General features: G+C 34.4%; 1 non-coding gene across 1 annotated transcript; it reads left to right on the top strand.

The window, feature by feature from the left end:
• Window positions 1-20,428: 20,428 nt before the first annotated feature.
• Window positions 20,429-20,531, top strand: LOC113195813 (U6 spliceosomal RNA). The gene has a single exon (XR_003302469.1). It is a non-coding gene; the product is annotated as a U6 spliceosomal RNA (small nuclear RNA).
• The last annotated feature ends 528 nt before the right edge of the window (window positions 20,532-21,059 follow it).

Raw genomic sequence — 21,059 nt, 5'->3', positions numbered from 1 at the left:
TAGACTCTATCACATTTGATAAAAGGTTGATAAATCTCTATGGAAAACAAGGTAATTTGTCCAATGTCATATTTAGGTGGTGGTAGGTAAAGGGAATAAAAGGTAGGAAAGCAGAATTAGACAACTATGTCACACATTTGAAAGAGAGAAAGATATGCTTAAGAAATTAAAATAAGAGTTTTCCAGAAGATCAGGCCACTTTCAGAGATTATAAGACAAAAGTCTGGACAGTAGGGTTTATACAAAGTTACAGACAGTCTTATAGTTTGTAAGAGCCTCTAAAAATATTGAACCAGCTTTGTTTAATGACAATATTAAAGCCAATGAGGATTAACTAATACACAATTACTGCTAATTTTTTTAAAAAAGAAACTGGCCTGAAGTTGATAGGCAATGGTTTTAAGGTTGTCTATACTCAGACATTTTGCCTGTGAACAGTTACCTATTCATTGTTTTGTTTGTTCATTTGTTCATTTTTTTTTTATCTCAAAGATTAGAGATGGGCTTTAGGAAAGCTTCCTCTGGAGATTAGGATTAGGAGAAGGGCACCTATTGAGAGGAGATCAGGAGAATGCTGAGGACTGTTCAGGTGAGACATGAGCCAGAATGATCACAGGAGAATGAGAAAATGGAGACGAAATGGAAGAGACACATCAGTGGTATAAGGGAAGGCTCACAACAGGCAGAACGGTAATCTCAAGAAAGAACAATTAAAAGATTTTTCTTAGATATCACACTAAAGAAACTAGGAGAATACCAATATCTAAAAAAAGGAACACTTTTGAAAATTATGATGAGTTTAGGTTCTCACATACAGACTTCAAAGTATGGCAATATCATGGTGGTCAAATACAATAGCTAGAATAAGAAAAAAAAAAAGTACCTGAAATACAGGAGATCCCTGAAAGTTACAAATACAAAGAATGAAGAAAGGTGAAGGTATGACTTTAGATGAGATCATAAGTTAATGAGAAAGATGTCTGATGGAATGGAATTCAGGAAACACCTATATGTAGCAGGTAGAAGTAAAGCTGTTTGAAAATATATAACTAAAAAGCTCACAAGAAGAGAAATGATATCAGGACTATGACAAAGTACTGCCTAGCATTTAAGAAATCAAACAGACTTTGCTTCTAGTCCTGGCTCCGCTTCCTCATCTAAACAAAGGGAATAACACTGGTACAAATCCCATAAATTTGTGTGAGATTAAATCCAATAATGCAAAATAATATGTTTGGGATCGAGTTACTGTTTAATAAATTTTGGTAATAAAATAATCTGAAATGAATAATTTTTTTTCCAAAAAAATAAAAAATATGAAACTGATGAGGTATCATCATATTCCCCATTCTACAGATCTGAAAAAGCCTGGAATGTTAAGTATTTTGGTCAAAAAGTTATAAAAGTTGGCTCCAGGCTCTGTCTGACTCTAGAATGCATAAGACCTGATAATTACTGATCTTTAGTAAAACAATTTGGACTCAAATTCCTTGGAAAATGATTCTTATTTAAGGTTTATTTGAGCATGTGTACACCAGCTTGCTTTTTGAATTCTTTTTTCTTACTCAAAGTGGCTTCTGCTCAAAATCTGAAATTGTAGCTTAAAATATCATCTATCAAACATACATGCATATTTTTAATGAATTAATTTATTAGTATTAACACACACTTAGTCTCTAAAAGGTTGTCTATATTCAGACATTTTGCCTGTGAACAGTTACCTATTCGTCTTAAATTTGTTTCATTGTATATTCTAGGGTTTACAAGAAAGTGACAGAAATTGTGTTGTTTTCAGTTTGTGAAACATTCATATTGAGGAATTCCATTATGAGATTACATTGGGATATGAATTATCTAACCTAATACCTTTGGCTCTCTCTTGATTAGACACCTTGCTTTGCTGAGATGTATAATGCTAAGTGAAGTTAGCCAATCCCAAAAAACTAAATGCCAAATGTTTTCTCTGATATAAGGAGGCTGATTCATAGCGGGGTAGGGAGGGAGGGCATGGGAGGAATAGACAAACTCTAGATAGGGCAGAGGGGTGGGAGGGAAAGGGAAGGGGCAGGGGTTAGAAATGATGGTGGAATGGGATGGACATTATTATCCAAAGTACATGTATTAAGATAGGAATTGGTGTGAATATACTATGTACACAACCAGAGATATGAAAAATTATGCCCTGTATGTGTAATAAAAATTGTAAATAAAAAAATTAATTGCAATTTTTTTCTCAACAAAGAACGTACATACATCAACCACCCAAAAGAATAACCTTATTTATTATGTTGAATATTACTCCCAAAAGCTAACACAGGGAAAAAGAATACTATATTAGTCAAAGTTCCCTGGAGAAACAGAACCAATAGAACATACATATAAAAGCAGATTTATTAGGTTGGCTTACAAGATCAGAGGCTGGAGAGTCCCACAATGGCCATCTATAGGTAGAAGAGCTGGGGAAATCAGTAGCTGCTCATTCCAAGAAGCTGGTCACCTCGGGACAAGAGGGATCAATAATGTAGCGCCAGTCTGAGGCTGAAGGACTGGAAGCTTCAGGCAGTTACTAGTGTGAGTCCACAGTCAGTGACTAAGAACTTGAAATCTGATGTCCATGGACAATGGCAGCAGCAAACACACAGGCTCCTGAAGAATAGAGTTACCAATCAGTACAAGCTTTGCCCTTCTTCCATTTTTCTTCAATCCAGGCCCCAGCCTATTGGGCACTGCTGCCCACATTCAGGACAGGTCATCCCACCTCAGTTCCCTGATTCACATGCCAATCATCTCTGAAAACACCCTCATAGACACACCTAGAAGTGTGCTTTACCAATTTTCTAGGATTCTCTAAATCCAGTCAAGTTGACCAACAAGATTAACCATCACAAATCTTGAAAATGAATATATGTAAATCCACCCATCCATAAGTATACAGTTATAAGTTAAGTTCCTATTCTTAAATTCTCTAAGAATAATATGTTCTTCAAAATCTGATAAATACTAACCAATATGTTCTTTTACAAGAGACACAACTAAATCATAAGGGAAAGTATAGAGAAAAAAAGATCTATTAGTATTTTATTTATCAAATAAAAGAGGCTTTAAGGCAAAAAGAACTTCAAGAGATATTGATCACTACATGAAAATAATGGTCTCAAATTACTAGGAATCTAGCCATTCTAAATATGCATGTACTTAGAAACAGCTTCAAAATTAAAAACTCAACCATTAAAAGTAAATATGTTAGTACATTTCTCCAGTGGCTAATAGATTCAGCAAACAACAACAACAAAATACAGTGAAATTAGTTATTTGCATCAACTTGAATGGATTTTGGATGCATAGTGAGAAGTAAAAAGCACATTATACAGAATGTAGACTCCTGATTAATAGCACTGAGGGAGGAAGAAGGAAGGACCACTAATGAGATGGGGTTGGTATGGAGGATGGCATTTAAAGCATTCTAAAACTAGATATGTTGATGATCACATAACCTGCGAATATCCTAAAAACCACGGAATTGCAGACATTAAACGGATGAATTTCATATTTGAATTATGTCTCAATAAAGCAGTTTTGAAAAAAATATATTACAGATGACTATCCAGATTGTGATATCATTTCTATGAATTTAAAAAATATATTGTTGATGGCAGTAAAAGCATGCACAAGATAACAATAAGAGTAAAGTCCAAATCATGCTGCTGTCATCTCTGGGTGTAAACCAAGAGACTTTTATGGAAACAGGGAATGTAGGGAGATGTCACAGTAATTGCTCTATTTTACTGGTTGGGGGCTTCCATAACTTTATTATTACACTTTAAAACTTTGTATTTGTTACATTTCTCCCATGTGTATATGCTATTTCATAATTTAAAAACTGGTAACATAAACTAGTTTCAGATCAATTCTAATCATTTGCCTATTGAACTTTGGTCTAAATATAGTTGATGTTTATATTTTTCTACATAACTTTACATGGTATTTCACTTTAGCCTCACAACGGTGTTGTGGTTCAAATATTATCTTTTTACATAGGAAGAAGTATAAGAAATGTCTATTTTATGTGTACAGTCATTGAACGAACCTGTGAATTTCTGTTGCAGGCAGAACTAATGTCCATTCAAGTGCATTTTCCAATACAAACAACAACTTAGGCTTTGTCTTATTTGTTTCTTTTATTTTCCCTTCCAGCCAAACTCAAAAATAGTTGACAAAAACAACCACCAACTGAATCCATTCTTAGAATCTACTCTTATTATCTCACTTAATCCTTAATTAACTCTTTGATATCCTGATTTTACAGGGGAGGAAATGAATTAAAAAAGGAAATTTTTACCTATTTGAGGTTATAAACCTACTAACTAATGGAGAGTTGATTCTAAAATACAGGGTTTGTATGGCATCAAAATTAATATTTTCCTTTGATATAATATATGCAAAAATATTGCAATTAGGATGGTACAAGAAGTTACATAATTTCAATAAATAAATGATATGCATATAATTGACCATACTTAACAATTATACTTACACTGTTTCTTTAGAATCCTGTCTCCTATTTACCTGCCTTTAAGCAAATAAGTTAGGAACTAAAGAGAATACTGCCCATATCTGATATTTCCTGATAAAGAAGAATGTAGTTCCTAACTTTTTAATTTCGCAGGTCTTTTTTTAACAGATGAAATTTTTAAACTTCACTTTTAATCTCTAATGCCTGGAACAAATAAGTGTCTCCACCTGGATCTTAAATTAATTCATTTTAAGTTGTAGATAAATTAAGGTCCTCAAAGAAATGTCCCTAATTAGAATATTAGATGGGGTCTGGAAAAGGACAGGTAATAGACTTCCACAGTAAGATGAAACTACTCAACTCAGACCACCAAAGTGAATCAAGACTCTACTTAAGCCACAGAATTTAGAAAACAACTTTTTAAAAATTTGTTTTATTTTGAGCCATGAAGGCTTACTTTTTGACACAGAGATGACGTAGAATAGTTGGCTTTTTCTTAGGGTTTACTACTATAATGAGAGAATTTGTTACCTAACCTTTCTAAGAGGCTATTGGTATTTATCACATTGCTGAATATAGAGTTGCTCAGGCAAATTAAATTTGAATGTTTAAGTTTTTAATAGCTTTCTGATACTTTGTTGTTGTTGTTTGTTTTTTTTTTTTTTCAAATTGGTGAAGTACAGTATCTGTGCTTTTTAGCTCTATGTGCAGGTGTGAATGAACACTGGGTGGGAAAAATTATATTATCAAAGAACACATTCTCCCACCCTCTTAAGTTTCCTTATGCCTCTACCAAGAACTCAACTATTCCTTTCTATCTTGAGAACAAAGTGACATATTATTGGCGATTACATATATGGTTTGTAGTCAACAAAACTTTGAGACTTGGATTTTGCAATTATCCTGAGAAGATTTTGACTTCAGGATCATAGAGTTTATTTATCATTCTGACATAGTCAAATAGTAAAGAAAATATGTGAGTATACAAGAAATTCGAACAGTTTATTCAAAAATTTTTAAAATACTCCAAATGGAATATTGGTATATTCTGGTTTATTATATTCACAAAGAAGTTCATTTTTTTAGGTTTTATTTCATTAATATCTACCTTATACAGGAAAAAAAAACTACTTTGGTAAAATGCTTAGAAAGCATGTATGTTGTTTGATCTGTTGTAAGTGTATATCTTCAGTTTCATATTGTTGTTTCCTCACGTATTTAATCGTTTTATAATTAAAGCATTATAATTATATTTGAGTAGTAATAAAATGTAGACATATAAAAGAGTTAATAATTAATAGGTATTAATCTCAGAGTTCATATATAATGAAGGATAAAATGTAAAATTTGAAAGCAAATTATATTAAATACTTTCAAATACATTCATTTATATTTGTATAAAATAAAGACATTAATGAAAATTAATTGTAGAACTAGAAGAGAAAAGGACCAGGATTCGGACATAGGCAAGACTTAAGGACAAACCTGTAGGATTGGCCAAGACAGAAAAAAAAAAAAAAGACACCATAACATGACAAGCTTTATTTCATCCACTTCCTTGAATTGAATTCTTGAGAAACAGAGAATCCTATTTGCTTCCATTGCCTCCATGATGTGTAATAAAGATAATAGAAGACTTCAGTATTGGTTTGATTTGACCTGAAAGGCTGCAAGATGTACAAGCTAAAGAAGAGAAGATTTGTTGGCTCTCAAGATACGCAAATATGATCTCAAATTTTTATAACTTTAGGAGTAGACTTTTCACTCTTTTGCAAAGTGAGAAGGAACTTGGGAGTTCCTAGCAAATCTTTAAATTGTTCAGTTCTACTAAGGCCCAGGGCTGGAGGGAATATAACTCTACAGGAGGTTTTCACAGGTTGTGATTCCTGGAGCAAACTGATCAATTGCAATGGAGTTTCTTAAGGAAGATAGAAATTTGGGTACATATGTACTCAGTGGATTGCAAAGTAAACTTTAGAACTGTGAAAACTTCAAGTGTGTCATATGCTGCTTTGGAAAAGGGAATCAATGAAAGGCAGCTGGAAGATCAGAACAAAGAACATCTTGAAAGACATCTAGCCTTGGTTATATCATGGAAGCGTGAAGAAATTTAATCCTCTGAGAGAGAATAAAACTCAAAAAAAAAGTAAGAGTTCCGTGGGGAGAGATGATGCTTGGGGAAAAAAAGAAAGAACTCAAATTAAAGCCAGAGAAAAGGTTTTAAAAAGATTTTAGGGTCTTAAAATTAAATCTACTAAACACTGAAGTACTTCATTGCATTTATATGACCCATAAAGTCCTCAGGCCCCAGGGCAAGAAGAGTTCTGCTGCAGTCCGGCTGCAGAAAAATAAGGGGGGTGGGTGACGAACAACTTGTGTAGATTGATACAGCAGGAGTGGGAGCCGTTTATTGTAGGACAGGAGGGGTATATATACATTACACACAGCTTATCTTAATTAACATAAACTAGAATCAGCAGTCAACCAATAAGGAATCTCCACACTTAATGGCTTGCTGGCGCCACCTCACAAACCACTCCCTCTGGCAAAATGCCAGGTGCCATCCTGACTTGTTTACAGACTCTAACAGAGTTCCTGTTCTGATTCCAAGTTAATAGATCCCCAAGTCCACCTCTCTCTCTCTCTCTCTCTCTCTCTCTCTCTCTCTCTCTCTCTCTCTCTCTCTCTCTCTCACACACACACACACACACACACATACACGGCTGTATTAAAGCACATGTACACAACTCTAGACTTAGATCTTGCATTCAGCACTGGCTGAGTATTGCTGTCAAGATACCGAAGAAAATGCTTCTCCACATTTCTTATCCTATGATCTCAAAATAGGTCACTATGTAGGAATGCTTGAAGGCTTGTAAGTTGTGCTGCTAGAGAGATAAAAGAACAAAGTTCCTAATGGGAAGAACTTGGAAAGTGAAGTTGATCAAATAAGAAAAATGACTAATTAATCTTTTCTCTAATCATTCCTCTCAACATGAAGAAATAAATTCCAGTGTAGCAAAGTATGAGTCTCAGTAGTGTCAGTAGAAATGCTTATTGTTTTTTCTTGTGTACCAAACAATGGCTCTGGAGGTACTTTTGAATTTGAGTGGCATTTACAGTGGTTAAGCATAATGACTTAGGAACATTTTGTGACATTTGACAACTTATATTACTCTTAAATATGCACATGTCTAGGTCTATGCATAACTAGATGGATACTGAATACTAGAACTGATCATTTTTATTAAAAATTTTGATATAGGGTCTGGGGCTGGGGCTCAGCGGTTGCATACTTTCCTAGCATGTGTGGGGCACTGGGCTTGATTCTCAGCACTGCGTATTAATAAATAAAATAAAGGTCTAAGAACAACTAAATTTTTTTAATTTAATACAATTTTATTTTTAATATGAAATGGAAGACTTACTAACAGTTGTGATTTTAAATACTACATTTATCCATTATAATTCTTAATTTTATTTTCATTTTAATATATACTTTGAATATTTTGAATGAATATGTTTTTCTTTTTACTTAATTCCCTAGTATTCAGAATCTAGTCAGGAAAAAGAAAATCTTAACTAATTAGTCACATATTTCCAAAGAACAAAGATTATGTGAGAAATTGTTAAATAGATTTCAGAGGGCTTAAAGGGAAAAAGTAAAAACTGAGTAACAGAAATATTAATTGCTGAAAGAATTTCCACTCCTACTGCCAAATAAACAAAAACAGACTGGATTTTTATAACCTATATATTTTATAACCTAGAAGTTTACATGTGACCCAGGCTTTTATAGAGGGGTACTAACCGGGTGGAGCTGGTACCTCAAGAACTAGAAAGAGTATCCCAACAGAGCTGTTGTCCTAACAGATCTGAGGAAGGTAAACAGTTTTTTTGGTCCTGGTATCTTTGAGGGGACATAATGGGTCTGTTTCTGAAAAATAAAACAAATGAACAAAAACCTGGGACTAAAGACAGCAACCATTACCAGGATGAAGAACCATTGCTAAAGAGACTCTCACAGGAACCAACAGCAAACTACATAAAGAAGCCGAGACCTTCTCAATCTTGCTTTCCAGTCTTTCTTCAGAGCCCCATTGGAAACACCTGACCCCAATCCAACTGGCAAAGAAGAAATGGGGCTTTTGAGACTGAGGCTAAGCACCACAATGCAGTGTGGAGGAGGGTGGCTTTGAAATTTCCAGAATACACAGTCCATCACACGGCCCACCTCTTGACTACTCCCGTCTGGCCTTGTGAATGGATTTAAACTTCTATGCTTCTACTGTTTTGGGGGTTTTATTTTTGCCTTCCAAATTATATTTCTTACTTAAACAAAACTCTCATCTCTCACTTTCTCCCACAAAAAGAAAAAAGTGAGACTTTTTGGTGAACAGTCATTGTGTACACCATGGGAAAACCATAATGCTCTATGTAGGTGACAATCTGGAAATTATTAATATTCCTTCTTAAAAATTACACAAATTTGCGCCTGGAGAGTCAGTAACAAAAATAAAATAAGCTTCAAAGTGAAACTACATTTTTTTTTCTCTAAAACAATGAAGTGGCATGCACATGTAACAAGCAAGGGCAAAGGCCCACAAGAGTTTAAATCCCTCATTCCTATAATCAGACCATGAAGCCATGGTTATTCTTTTTTCTCTACCTGTTTATGTTATCTCTGATCTTGACTGGTTGGGTTTTTTGGGTTTTTTTACCCAGTGAAGTGATCAAAAATTTCATTTCTAAAAAATTGAAATCCTCAATGTCATTAACTGTTTTTGTTTTTTCTTTGTTTGCCTGGGTATGGTTTCTCATTAACTTTCATTATATGAAATTGAAATACTAAAAGGAACCCACTGGATTCAGGGACAGTTGGCCATATCCTACTATAAGGGAAGACAGAATTTTCTGTCACAGTCATAGAGGTGACTTGGACGTCCTTTATTTGCCTCTTGGTTCAAAAGCACAAAAGTCCAAAATGCATGTAGCAGTCCAGTGCATTGGGACCCCTGTCATGTCCTTATTGTGCACCCTTTGGAAACTAAACGCTCTTAAGCAACTTGCAGAGACTGGGAGAAAAACAATTCCATGCTCAGGTTATGAGGTGTAATAGTGAGAAGAGCCATTATCCTGTCTACCCCTGCTCCCCAAGCAAGTAGCAGAGTAAATTGGTCACTGATTTAAGTATAAACTGTATATACTCTATAGGAATTTAACTGTGTTGTTTCAGGATACTGTCTTCCATTTGGTGTAATCAAGTATTATTGAGAAAACATATAACTGATACTTTTTGACACTTTATGTTTACTTTAGTGATTATTTTTGTTGAAAAAGACATTTAATTTGTACACTTTAAATGCAATCATACCTGATTTTTAAATTCTTTATGTCATTATGATTAATTGCAAGTCCAGGTCATGATAGAAAGAGAAGACACAAATATGGAGCTCAAATGATTGATACTGAAAAGGAAAAAGAAAAAGGGAATCTTCCAAGAGTTGGTGTGCTCAGGTTTTGAAAATGCTAACAATAAAATTATATAGAGTTCAGCCAAACGTATAAAATCCACAAATAAGACATTATAAATATTTAATGACGCTCTAGTTAGCAATTAAAACAATACACATAAACATTATAAAAGTATCATTTAATTCTCAAATGAAAAAGTCAGTTGAAATCAATTATAATTGGTATAATTACTGAATGATATAATTACTGATCAAAGCAATGAAAAAAGAATTTCACATATTAAATCCAGAATTCAAGACCAATGCATACAACTCTGCATTGCCTATTACAATGTGAAGAAAATTATACTCATAAAGTTAGTAAATTACAGAAGAAAAACAAACATTATTTGCTATGTTTATTGGATGATAATTCTGGAAAATGGAAATCATCATTTTCAGAACATGAGAACATTTCTAACAAACATAATTTGAATTTAATTATACAAATTTATTATTATTATTTTCCTTTCTATTTTTCTGGCCAGAATTTTTTCAGATAATAAATTATCAAAACAGACTTTTAAAAACTGTAGTTAATACACATAACTAACTGCTGAAAGAATTTCCACTCCTACTGCCAAATATACAATTTTATCAACTTTAAAGTGTATAGCTCAGTGACATTAAGTAAGTACAATTACCATCAGTATCTAGCTTTAGAACATTTTCACCATCCCAAACTGAAGCTCCATGGTCATCAAGTAATAACTTCCCTTTGTCCCTTCCCATGAAGAAATTAGCTTTTATTTTCCAAATTCAAGAGCAAAGTGTTCTGTTTCTCTAATTGCATTTTTCACAACCAACTTTCAAAGTCAATTTTAGACATTATGATTAGAAATACACAAATTTGCAAATTAAAATATAAACAGGAAATATCACTTGCACCATAACAGAGAGAGAGAGAGAGAGAGAGAGAGAGAGAGAGAGAGAGAGAGAGAGAGAGAGAGACTAATTAGAATCAGAGGAGAAAGAGTGAATCAAGAATAAGATATCACAATAGGGAGGGAGGGAAAAGTACTTTGGATTAAACAAAGAGGAAAGAAGGAAAGGGAGGAAGACAGGGATAGGAAAGACAGTAGAATGAATTAGACATAACTTTCCTATGTTCATACATGCATACACAACCAGTGTAACTCCACAACATGTACAACTGCAAGAAGAGAAAGTTGTACTCCATGTATGTATAATATGTCAAAATATATTCCACTGTCGTGTTTAATTATAAATAAGAAAATTTGTAAATAAGAATAAGACATCAATAGTATTTAATACCAACCAATACCATGAAATAAGAATTCACTGAGGGATGAACAGTTACTAGGTTTCCAAGGCTTCATTCCTGTATCTGGGTACCTACATCAGTGCCAAATTAAAATTTTATATCCAAATCATATTTAGAAAACCGTATATATTTAATCTCTTATAAGGCATTAGGAGACCATTCAATATTCAGAAACTTAAGTTAAAAAAAAATAAAATGTCCTTTTCATTTGGAAACAGGGAGTTCCATTGTTCAAATTATGAAAGCCCCGCTCCTAAGAGCCTGTGGTTGTGAGCAGTATGTGGTCTGGCAGGCCTAGGAGTGCTCACCCACGTGGACTGCATCCTCCATCTCCTTTCCCTTGGGGGGAGGACATGCCTTCAACAATTAAATATTGTATCTGCTAGTTAACAATCATTCAACTCAAGGATTCTTGGCATTTAGATTTTCTGTAAAAATACCTGGTCTTTGAACAATAAACCAAAGTTATTTGTTGTTCGCTCACAAGTTAAGTTGTTTTATTTTTTTCCATTTTAGGGACACCTATCTGGTACATGGTTTTTGTTTTTGTTTTTGATTTTTATATTTAGGCCTTTATTCCCTTTTGTGAGTGAGAAAGGAATTTCTTGTAACATATAATTAAAAATGTAACCAACATTATTTGGATTGTGGGATTTTGGGGGATTTTTTTGCTTTTGCTTTTTAGAAATAATTTCCATTTCAATTTTGTGGAAGAAAGTTAGCATAAAATGCAGGCAGTTGTGACCCAGTGGGGTAGGATGTCACCACAGATAAAATGGCAGATACATTTAAAAGGCCATATGCCCACTGCAATAAGTTATTAGGTGAAAGATTTGAGTTCTTGGATTTGTTTTCCCTGAGGAAATTTTCTGTTACTCTGAAAGAAAAGAAAAATGATATACCCCAATTTTTCTTTTTGTATACAAGGCAAAATATAAAGTTATTTTTGAAATGCATTGTATTATTAAAGGTTGCAAATGTATGTGGCTTAAAGAACTGAGAACCATATCACTCCTTAGACCAGAGATTTTTTACCCCAGGTAAGGTTTTCTGAGGTAAAGTTGTAAGTCAGCTGTAAGATAATATGTAACCAATACTGAGATAAGTAGTGTGGCTTTTGTACTTCACAAAAAAAGAAAAAGTTGTTTATTGGTACTATCAATGTTTGTCCTCAAGCAATTCACTCTGAATATCTATCAGAGAGAGAAGAAGGAAAAAGTTATATGCAAGAACCTTTAGTCAGAGCTCTTTTTAATAGGATTATAATTTTGTAATGCAAATGTACAGTGTAATTAAGACTTTGGCAATTTGAGTTTTGTAGAACTGGGTGACATTTAAAGGCTTATATGGAAATTGTTTCACGAACATTTTCTGGATAAGAATTTTAATGTTCTAACCCTGGACACATTATTTTCCCCAGAAATTCTTAGTGTGATTTCAGTTTTATTCTCTAAGTACCTCTAAGAAACTGAGGTTAGGTCCCGGTTTAATTGGAAAAACTTCAATAGCTCAGAGACCTTACACTCACCTGGCAAAATTATCTTAATTTTGTGTAAAACAGTTTTCTTAAGACCTGCTTTGACTAATAACATTTGATGCTTAGATATGAGTAGGTAACCTTTCGTTCTTGTGCTTCTGTAGCCAAACTACAGACCTTTTCACTATTTAAGGAAAAAAGACAGGTACAACCAAAGGAAATATTATAAGAATGACACCAGGGGAAAGAAGGGAAAGGAATAGTGTGATGTTAAAATATTCAGTTTTCAAGAGGGGAAATAAGCATCTCTAGATAAGGATAGCTCACATGAAAAGACTCAGGCGCATTTGGCAGTCTGAGCCTGGTGACCTTCTGATTGGGAACAAGGTCAGGAACTTCTTTTTCTTTTCAGATATCTGGAACTTGACTTCAGTGGGTCTGACAGGGAAGACCATGAGAACCTGCACTATTCTGGGCCACTTTCCAGATGTATAACCCAAGGTCAAGCAGAAGGAAAGAAGGAACAAGAAAAAGGCAAAAAGCATTTTCACCACACTATTCCCATGAAGGCCCTACTCATATATTCTATTTCTTTTTTTTTTTTTTATTGGTCGTTCATAACATTACATAGTTCTTAATACATCATATTACACGGTTTGATTCAAGTGGATTATGAACTCCCGCTTTTACCCCGTATACAAATTGCTGTATCACATCAGTTACCCTTCCATTGATTGACATATTGCCTTTCTAGTGTCTGATGTATTCTGCTGTCTGTCCTATTGTCTATTTCTAAATCACATGAATCCTTACAAAGCCAACAAGAGGCTGAATAATGCGCAAGAAAAGCTCCGTTATGGCTTACGTAAAGGATGCCTCAAATTCTGGGCAGCCCTATAATTTAAACACACTGGGGATTCTCCTCCAGCACTAAAATGCTAGCTACAGCAGGATAATTTACGTATGTTTGATAACTTAATCAACTAATCATAATTAAGCAATAGTTTAAAAAAGAGAGTGTCTTCTATAGCTGATTTGTAAATATCAGAACAAGTTAGTCACTTATGGAATTTTCCTTTTTATTTTTTTTTTTAACCTGTCTACCAACATAGCCTAACAGGAGCACAGGCAGGTCTGTGTGGCCACATCCAGTCACCAGCAAAATTCACATCTGTAGAGGCCAGCAATGTCCAGATTTTGTTTCATCTATACCTGGACGTTATATTCCTGGACTATCCTCTCTTAAATTATATTGGCTTTTCTATGTAAGTGTTTGAAATGAGATTTGTAGTATCATAAAAGAGCAAGAAAAGGGCAGTACATTTTTCCTATCGCAGAAATAGGAAAAATAAAACTATATTGTTATGGTTGAGAAATGAGGTGTCCCCCAAAAGCTCACATGTGAGACAATACAAGAAGGTTTGAAGGAGAAATTATTAGTTGATAGCCTTAACCTAATCAGTGTGTTAGGCCCTCATGGGATTAACTGAGTGGTAACTGGAGGCAGGTGGGGTGTGGCTAGAGGAAGTGGCTCATTGGGGGCGTGGCTATGGTGTATATATATAGTAACTGGAGAGTGGAGTAGCTGTCTCTGTGTGCTTCCTGATCACCGGGTGTGCTAATTCTTCTGCAGCATTCTTCTGCCATGATGTCCTCCCTCACCTGGAGCTTCCAGGAATGGAGCCTGCTGTCTATGGATTGAGACCTCTGAAACTGTGAGCCTCCAGATAAAATTTCCTCCTCTACAGTTGTGGTGGTCAATTCTATCAGTCACAGCAGCAAAAAAGCTGACTAAAACATATATAAAACTAAGAATCCATGTGTTAGAGTAATTCATCTGGCAAAGCAGAGATATATTGTGTATTAAAAAATAATAGTACAGTAATGTAAGTTCTATAACATGCAGAAATTGTTAAATGATAATTATGGTAGTTATTTGGAATATGTTGATTCTATCCAAAGCCATATGTGTGTGCTTGTGTGTGTGTATGTGTGCCAGAAAACACATACATATACATACATATATATACATACCTACATATATATACACACATATACACATATGTTTTCTGGCACAAAAATATTATATACATGATATAATCGTAATATATATATATGTGTGTGTGTGTGTCTGTGTGTATATATATATATATATATATATATATATATATATATATATACTTCTAATGTTTTATTCAAAAGTTTATATTAGAATAAAATATAACTGTTCAATAAATGTTGTTGTTTCCTGCCAAATGCCAGGTACTGTTCTATTGGCAATACAGCAGTATACAGGAAGACATAAAATCCCTGACCCTGTCAAATTAACATTCTATTGTAGGTTTTATTCTGTAGTTTTAGTCAATGTTTATCCTCTAAATTATGAATGGTAAATAGAAGTACTAGAAGAGAAAGCATAATTAAACAGTGTGCTTAAAACTCTTGTGGTATCATCTCTTCATTTTAGAATGGGGACTACCAATGCACAAATACTAGGACATACAAGGATCATTGTAGGCACTTAACTGGGTCTGTGATACAATTCAGCCTGTTTCAGAGCACTAATCCATTGCAGCTCATTGGCAATACCCAAGTCTATTAAGTGAAAACTTTGGGGGAGGTTAGCCCCTAGCAAGGCTCTTCAGAAAGCTGAGTGCTTTTAAGAGTTGATTTGTGCTCTGTGTACAAGTTGACCTCTATGGATCTATAACTGAATGAACTATTGGGAAGTGATAGAAACTGTAACTCTAAGGTAGCTTTCTACTAACCTAGGTGTTACTCTTTATAAACAGGCCTCTGATTATAAATTTATATATATGAAAAGAAAACCACCAAAGGAGAAATTCAAATTTTCAACCAAGTTACAAGCTAGCTCTCACTTTAGAGAACTAAACAAAATTCAACAAAAATCCATTCTGGGTGTTAACCATAGAAAGGGGACCTGAAGTTCTCATTTGCCACTGAATCTGTATATGGCAACCCCTACTTTGGTTACCACTGAAAGCAAAGATGGGACTTTACAATTATCATTTGGGGGTTTCCTCATTAAAAAGAAGAAGAAGAAGAAGAGGAGGAGGAGGAGGAGGAGGAGGAGGAGGAGGAGGAGGAAGAAAGGAGGCAGTAACACTTGGACTTTATGATAACCCCTTGATTCTCAAGGAGGGATCAGGTAATCATCATAGGTGAATCTAAAGATGCCATTTCAAATGGCTTTCACTATTGGCTTTGTGAGTTTTGAGAGTCTTGTTACTACGCCTTTGCTCCTGCAATGAACATACACTCCAAGGTGGAGTGAAGACAAGAAAGCCAGGACTTTGCAAAGGTCAAAGCCTTCAATAACACACTTTCATGAATTCAGGGAGCCCCCAGGCTTTCCAAAGTCAAGCTTCATGGGACAGGTGTTTTATGCTGTGGATATGAGCTGATGACATCAGCAAAGTTAGTGAAATTAGAGCCACAAAATAATATGACAGGTCACACTGACTGAATTTTATTTAAATATCACAGTCAGCCGCAAATTCTATTTTCAGTGATATACATACAGAAAGGGTATGTTTCAGAGTATCCTGACTTAATCTTCAATATTAGTCTTACCTTCAATTTTTTTCTGTTTCGCTTTCTTTAGAAAACATAAATTTTTTCACTACATATTCACATACACACATTCACGCATATAGAAAACTTATAGATGAAAATAATATCATTCCTGAGCTATTTTCCCCCTACGTGAAATATATCCAATATCCTTTTCTAATGCTTTTTCAAGTATTTTAATTACTCAAATATTTTCAACAAGTAACTCATTAAAATTTCTATTTGGAAATACTTAACTCTGATGCTAAACATTGTTTAGAAATATTTTCATAGTTGAGTTAAAATTTGCTGTTAGCTCAACATTATAAAAACTGAATTTTCTCCATTTTACCATTAGTTTTACACCTTGTTAATTCTGCATAATATTGATAACACTTTCATTTTATCTGTCACTCAGACTGAGATTTTGGGATTTCAGGGTAGGGCCTAGATTCTCTCTCTCTCTCTCTCTTCTCTTCCTTCCCTTTCCATTTTCCCCAAACTTCCATCTGTATCCCATTAATGCATCTTATATAAAATCTTCTGCCTCCACACAACATTCCTTCCCAAACTTCATCCTGCCCCCAGCTACTTAGAATTCTACAGTGTGATTTACAATCGTTTCTCATCCTCTTGTCTCCGCACTCTGATTTCTTGTTACTGAGGGAAGATGTAGTCCTTTAATCCAACCTGCTTATCCTTTTGTACCAGCAAAATTCCTGGTTAATTCCTCTACATTTTTTATCTCAAAGATAAGTTTCAGGTCCTCTGATTCTTAGGAATTAAATGGAAAGCCTTGTTGCTTCACCTTCAATTGACATGACAAGTGGCACCTGTGTCTGCTTCTTAATGTGTTATACTTTAGATATGGAATTTCCCCAAAGGTTAATGTGTTGAAGGCTTGGTCCCCGGTGCAGTAAGGTTCAGAGGTAGGGCTTTACAGAAGTGATTGGATAATGAGAGTTCTGACCTCATCAACAGATTAATCCATTTATGGATTTACAACTGAATGAACTATTTGGAAGTGATAGAAACTGTAAAAGGTGGGACCTTGTGGAAGGGAGTGGGTTCCTGCGTGCATGCCCTTGGAACTATATCTTGTCCCTGGCCATTTTCTCTTTTTCTTTGTTCCATGGCTGCTGTGAGGTAAGTAGCTCTGTTCCACCACATGCTTCCCACCATGGTGCTCTGCCTCACTGCAAACCCACAGCAATGGGGCCAAGCAACCTTGGATTGAAACCATGTGCCAAAATAAATTTTGCCTTCTTTAAGTTGTTTTTCTTGGGAATTTTGTCACAGCAATGAAAATAAGACTAACATAATATTAAGTCATGATCCACAGTCCACCCTCCCCATGGTAACCCACCCCCACCCTGACATGAACTAAGTGCTTCTCTGGAAGCTTCTTATGATCTGGAACCAAACTGTCAGGGCTTGAAATCGTGGATTTGGAATCCTGGATTGGCTGCTCACTAGATATGCGACCCTAGGCAAGGTTATCTGCATCTCTTTGCCTCAGTTTCCTTTTATATAAAAAGGAAAAAGAAGAGCACCACCCAAATATAATGGTGAGGGAGCTAACTGTGCCTACCATCTAGAATACGCTAAACGAATATTAGCCTTTATTTTATTTGAAGGATAAATGAATTAGAAATACCTCAAGGTTCTATTTCAGTTTAACCCTTCAGTTCCTCTTTAGGGCAATGAGACATTGTCTAGCTTCCTGCTTCTCCTTTAAATGGACACCCTTAAACTCAAACACTATCCATCACTTCAGCATATTGCAATGCTCCTGCTCTCAGAAATCCTCTGTATATTCCCAGTCTCTCTCTCTCAATACTTCATTATTCTTAGTCCTTATTTAGAAATGGTGTGTGTGTGTGTGTGTAATATATTTGTAAATATAAATGTAAATACATATAATATATACATATATATAGCTCTGTTCCACCACATGCTCACCACCTCTAGCATGTATTAAAATTGTCCTGAAATTACCCTTACTTTGGTTATTTATCTCCTCAACTAGATTTTAAACTCTCTATCCTCTTGTCTTTCCTCATTAGTGCAGGACTCTATTTCTAACAATAATATAATAATCCATTAAAAAAAAATCTGTCCTTACTATATGTAAATCTCAATGACACATGAGATGAATATCATTACCTCTCTATAGATGAACAAACTGAAACACAGAGACTTCAAATAATTTGCACAAACTGGATTTAAACCTGAGATTCCTAGGCCTTTCCTTATTGCCTCTCCTGCAGAGAATTTACCACAGTACTTAGGAAGCACTTCTAGAATAAAGGAGTGATTAATCTGAATGCTGTCATAATGTAACATGATTTTCTCTTGGATGAGTCCAGAGAATTAAATTTTAAAAGTTTTTGTGCTTGTAGGAGTATAAGTTTTAAAATCTAACTGACTTGAGGTCAGTTTGTGGCTCCAACAATTACTGATGCATGAGCTTCGGCAAGTAATCTAATCTCTTTAAAGCTCAGTTTCCTCCATTATAAAACAGGATCCTATCAATCTCAGAATAATTTTTAGGGATTAAGTGGATGAACATATATAAAGCACATAGCCTGGTGCTCAACTCTGTAAAAGAGCTCAAGGAATATATGGAAAATAATTTTATGGGAGATTGACAGGTGGACTTCTGTTTGAATTGAATAATAAAACAAAAATAAGAAGGCCTAGAGGGACAGGAGTGGGAGGCGTGGAGGGCATGCAGTGTGGGAGAATGTGACGTAATTGAGTCTCTACCACAAAAATCCCAGTTTTCTTTTGTATTAAAAAATTTTTAAACAAAATTTAGCATGTATTTCAATGTTTTAAGTATATAAAGTTTAGTGAAAACTAATGATTCATTATATATATTTTGGTTCTGGAGAGTTGTCCTAGCAAAACCCTGTTTTGTTTATCTTGTTTATTTATGTATTCTGCCTCTCAGTATCTTCAGATAGTTTATCTCCAAGAGGCAATCAGTTTCACAGTTCAGACAAATGGGTCTCACCCACTTCCTGTAAATACAGAATATGGAGGCTTGTTTTTAGTATGACTAGTCACTCTGAAGAAAGGAAACCAAAACAACAAATGAAAAGTCACAGGAACAAGTCCTAAGCTCCTGAGCAAATATAAACTTACTTCTGTGTATCCTGTAATGATATTTTTCTGCACTGAATTCATTCTAACATTATGAGTCACTAACTTGGTAAAATACTAGAAAACAAATTTCAAAGTCACATAATCTCATAATCTTTCCCTGCCAGACGCACATTTTATTTCTTAATTGTTTCTGTGAACAACAACTGGAGAAAGGAGGGCATGACTGATAATCAGAGTCTTCTGTGGCTTTCTATGCAAAGAGGTAAGTGGACTTTTGCATGCATGCCATGAGAAGGACTTTATATCTGAACAACAATCACAGTGAACTGACAGGTATAGATAACTTTTAACATGTTTTATTTCAATTGCTAGAAATGTTATTACTTAGATATCTTTCACCATGTAGAGCTTGGGCCTCACACACTTGGCTGAACAGTTCTATGCATCTTCACTTTTGCAAGTGTCCTAAAGCATCTCTAAATTGGAAAAGAAATTACCTTCTGCAAGAGCAATATGCCACTCAAAAAGGCATAATATTTGATACAAGTTGTTGGTCATCTAAAATTTCATATTAAATCTTGCTCTTATCAAAATGTTAATACTGCTTCACCGAACAAACATGAACTTACTACCCATAAAGGGAAATTTCTTTTTCTTTTTTTTTTCCAATGCACTGTAGCAACCTTGCTATTCTGAGGACTGTGCTCAAATTTGTAATATAATATTCCTATCTACTTTCATCATACTGCATTATATCTTTTCGTGTGGATAAGACTTATAGGAATATAAAGTCTCTCTCTTTGTTGTAATATTTAGAAAAAAAAGTATTTGGATAGCTTTCTTTTTCTAAAAGTTTAATGCAAGTGTCAAATTTAATTAAAGAAAGTATGCACAAGTAAAAGTTGTTGAAAATATATTGAGCTCAGATCTTATATTAGAAATGTTATCTTCAGTTCTTGCTTCTGCAGCACATATACTAAAATTGGAATGATATAAAGAAGTCTAACAGGATCCCTGCATAGGCATGACACCCAAATTTGTGAAACTTTCCATATTTTTGTATATGTAGAAAGTATGAATCACAAATGAATAAACAAGTGAAAGAAAGATCAGTAGAGAAGAGGAAGGACAATAGGGGGAGGGAAGATGGAAGGGAAAGGAAGAAACATGGAACAGAATGGAGTAAATCAAATCCCATACATGTACAATTTTTGTCAAAATTGAGACAAAGGTGCTGAAAACAGTGTTTTGATAGCTACTTATATTCCTATGATCTTCTTTTTAAAATTTCAATAGAGATAAAAAATGAGATCAACTGAGTATACTTGTTATTGAATGTATTTGTGTATAGATATGCACATATGTACATATGTATGTTTCTGACAAGTATCATACATTTACTCCTAATACACTACCTAACATATAGGTGAATTTCAATAATATTAAATAATTGAAGTAATTAAAATTGAATCATTAGAATGTGGGGAGGAATATCCAATAATGCTTTTAAAAGCATTTAATTATAATTTGGGTTATTAAAATATCCTAAAAATTTTACCTTAGTGAACATGAATATTTTTTAGTATG

The sequence above is a fragment of the Urocitellus parryii genome, chromosome 10, assembly GCF_045843805.1.
Source record: "Urocitellus parryii isolate mUroPar1 chromosome 10, mUroPar1.hap1, whole genome shotgun sequence".
Lineage (NCBI taxonomy): Eukaryota > Metazoa > Chordata > Mammalia > Rodentia > Sciuridae > Urocitellus > Urocitellus parryii.
The sequence above is the reverse complement of the archived record's forward strand: the minus strand, read 5'-3'. Positions and strand labels throughout refer to the sequence as shown.